The 3,950-nt window shown below is 38.9% G+C and overlaps 1 non-coding gene across 1 annotated transcript; it reads right to left on the bottom strand.

Annotated features, from left to right (window-relative positions):
- Positions 1–1,475: 1,475 nt before the first annotated feature.
- On the bottom strand, positions 1,476–1,577 carry LOC111813578. The gene has a single exon (XR_002818796.1). It is a non-coding gene; the product is annotated as a small nucleolar RNA U13 (small nucleolar RNA).
- Positions 1,578–3,950: the final 2,373 nt, after the last annotated feature.

Genomic DNA, 3,950 nt, shown 5'->3' with positions numbered 1-3,950 from the left:
TTTTGGGCCAGGGAGATAACTCAGTAGAATAAGCCCTTGCCTGGCAAGTGCAATGTCCTGAGTTCACTCCAGAAAAAAAAAAAAAAAAAAAAAAAAGAAAAACCATCTTAACGAATGTGTCATTGCATCCCATAAATTCCAATAAGTTGTGCTTGAATTTTCCTTGAATTGTAGATATTGTTCAATTTCTTCTTTAATTTCATCTGTGACCCATTGGTTGCTGAGGAGGGTGTTATTTAATTTCCATGTATTTATGGGTTTTTTCTTGTTTCTTTTGTCATTTACTTTCAGTTTCATTGCACTGTAGTCAGATAATATGCATGGGATAATTTCTGTTTTCTTGCATATACTTAAGCATGACCTATGGACTAGTATGTGGTCTATTTTAGAAAATGACCCATGTGCACTGAAAAAAATGTGTATTGAGCTGTGTTTGGGTGAACACTCTGTATATACCCACTAAGTCCATTTCTTCAAAGTTCTGGTTCAGTTCTGCTACTTCTTTGCTAATTTTTTGTCTGTTTGACCTATCTTTCTGGGATAAAGGAGTGTTAAGGTCTCCTGTTAAGACTGTGGTATAGAATATTAGATTTTTCATGTCCATTAAGATTTGTCTTATATAGTTGGATGTTCCCGTGTTTGGTAAACACATATTTATGAGTGTTACCTCTTCCTCTTGAATTTTTCCACTAACCAATATGTAGTGGCCTTCTTTATTTCGTTTGATCATTCTTGCTTTGAAGTTGAGACTGTCTGTGAAAAGAGTTGCTATCCCTGCCTTTTTCTGAGGTGCTGGGGCATGTAGTATTGTTTTCCACCCCTTGACTTTCAGTCTATGAATTTCTTTATGAGTTAAGTGTGTTTCTTGTATGCAGCAGATTGGTGGCTTTTGCTTCCCAACCCATGCTGCCAGTCTATTTCTTTTACTTGGTGAATTGAGTCCATTTACATTGATGGTTATAATTGAGAAATATTGACTTATGTCAGGCAAATAACCACTACACTATGGAAACAACCTGTATTGACTTATGATTGACATGTTATTTACCTGCTGCTGTTTATCACTTTTTCTCCTGTTTAATTGTTTGCCCTATTTGCTGATTTCTTTTTGTTCTCATTCATGAAGTTCTGGCCATTTTGGTCCCTCTCTAGAATATCTTTTAGTAGCCTGTGTAGGATTGGCTTTGTCATCATGAAATTCTTTAGTTGTTCTCTGTAATGGAAGTATTTCACTTTGCCATCAAACTTGAAAGAGTTTTGCAGGATATAGTAGTCTGGGCTGGAATTTGTTTTCATAGAGACTTGAAGTATTCTGCTCCATGCTCTTCTTGACTTCATGGTTTGTGAAGAAAAGTCTGCCATTATTCTGATGTGTTTTCCTTTAAATGTGATCTGTTTCTTTTCTCCAGAAGCTTTTAGTACATTGTTCTTGTGCTGAATTTCTGTGATTTTTTTTTCATTTTTTTTTCTTTTCATGTCAGATCGGTAATGTGCCCATGTTGTAACAAGGTTTGAGGGAGGCACATCTCATACATTATGCATGAACACCCAGTCATCATGCTCATGAACAAAAGGATCAGGGTTTTTTTTTCTTTCTTTCTTTCTTTTTGCAACACCGGGGATTGAACTCAGGATCTTGCACATGCTGGGCAAGCACTTATTCTACAGAGTTATCTCCCCAGGCTCCAAATGGCAGAAGGATTTTTTTTTTTTTTTTTTTTTTTTTTGCCACTCAGGATGTCTTCAGTGCAGGTTTGGTTTGGCTTGAGGATGAGGGGATCGAACCACAGCATCCTGAGCCTGACTGCTTTGTTTCAGCAGGCACTTAAACACCTGAGCTAATGGGCAGGCCCCCCTGGGATCTTGACTATTATGTGTCTGGGTGTGTTTTTAGTTCAGTTGATGTTATTTGGCATTCTATATGATTCAGTTACCTGAATGTCTGATTGTTTCCCCATATTTGGGAAGTTTTCTTCGGCCCATATTCTTTTCATATCATTTGTATTGACTCCTTTCACAATGATGCCTATTAGTTTTACATGGTTCATCATTGCATTGTCTTGCAGAGATGAATTATTTTTTTCCTGCATGACCAAGAGAAGAAGCAAAGTGCAATCTCAGGCCCGTGAGCCCACCCAGAACAAATGCAGGAGACACTAGCACAGAAGAAATTGGGAATCACACACCTGAAATGTTTGAATTAATAAGATCTGAAGTAAAGAAACAAGTGCAGAAAGGCATAGAGGAAATCAGAGCGGAAATAACTTCTGAAAGAAGAAAAAAAATCTGTGAATTAATATCATCTGGAGTAATGAATCAACTGCAGAAACATATAGAAGAAATCAGATCAGAAATACTATCTGAAGTAAAAAAAGAAAGGATAAGTATAATGAAAGAATTAATAACTACTTTTGAAGAAGACAATGATAAAAAAAATTAGAAGAGTATAGAAAAAAGATGGAAGCCTTGAATAAGCAATATAGGAAAGAAATAGATCGCATGAAGGAGAGTCAAAGAGATATAGAGGAACTTAAAATCTCAATCACAAGCTTGAAAAGCCATTTGAATGAAAGTGAAGTTAGAGTTTCAGATGTGAAGACACTGTCACAGCTAGTGAAAAGGTAAGAAATTATCTCTTAAAAACAACTAGATTTTTTTCCTTCCCTGCACCATGCCACCCACAATTACCTCCATGACAATTTTACTATGGGTACTGAAGGGACTCCGGGTGGCTTGCTTACATGTGTGTCAGTATGGGGCGAGGTGGAGGAAGATATTTCTGTCTTTCCTTCTCCTGCTTATCAACTGGGCCAGGAGGCACCAAATACAGCAGAGAAGCAAGACAGAAAGATATGAGTGATTCTGTCCCTGACCCAGACTTTCCACTTCTGCAGAGTGAGGGGAACACATAGCACTCTAGCTGCCATCATTAGGGAAGACTTGGTTATAAGTGACTAGAATTAACCTTAACTCACACCAGCATTAACCTGCATGCCTGGGATGGGTCCTACACTCCTGACCTCTCTGGAATTTGAGCAACTGGCCAGGTGGTGGTGGTGGTGATGGGGAGCTTCTGACTTCACAGGCCAACTATTTCAGGCAAAGTTCATGCCCAGAAGCAGCAAAGATGCTTGACTCTCCCAGAAGGCCTCACTAGATGTCTATTTTGGAATTGTACATATTTTTACTGTTCTTTTTTTGTATTTAGTAAAAGGTCTACAGGGTCTCACTACACAGATTGGACTCATAGTGATCCTCTTGTTTTCATCCTCCGAGCAGTGGGATTACAGGCTTGCACCATCACATCCAGTCTCAGTCTGTCTCAGCACATCCTGGGTATGGAGCCAGCACAGCATGTTGGGGATCAACCCAGGTCCCTGCTCCCACCTAAGTAGGCACTTTAGTTTGCTGAGCTATCTTGCTGCCCCTCTTTATTTTTTAATGTATTTGGTACCAAGTCTCACTATGCAGCTCAGATTCACTGTGATCCTCCTGTTAAAACCTCCCCAGCAGTGGGATTGCCCAGACTTGAGCCAGTGATACATGTAGTACCAGGAATCAATCCTGCTCCGTGGGCTTACCTAAGCAGGCGTGTAGTCCACTGAGCTTCTTGTCAGACCATGCCTTCTTACAGTTCATGGTTTATCATGTTAACATAACATTTTCCCCATTTAATTAAAAACACTTCACATATATAATTTTAAATTGCTTTCGAGATAGGGCTTTATTCTGTCACCCAGGCTGACTGAAAGTATAGGTACTCAACATCAGGGCCACCTTTAAATATAAATTGGAATGATTGCAGAACATATCAACCTTATGTGTACTGTTTCCTCATTTGTTTCCATTGTCTGGCATTGGTCTGCAAACTTAGGTTGTTAACCATCCAGAAGACAAGCTTATTGTTATTATCAAACGATTTAGGCTATCAAACTTAACCTCACTATCTC

The sequence above is a fragment of the Octodon degus genome, unplaced genomic scaffold (assembly GCF_000260255.1).
Source record: "Octodon degus isolate 3935 unplaced genomic scaffold, OctDeg1.0 scaffold00200, whole genome shotgun sequence".
NCBI lineage: Eukaryota > Metazoa > Chordata > Mammalia > Rodentia > Octodontidae > Octodon > Octodon degus.
The sequence above is the reverse complement of the archived record's forward strand: the minus strand, read 5'-3'. Positions and strand labels throughout refer to the sequence as shown.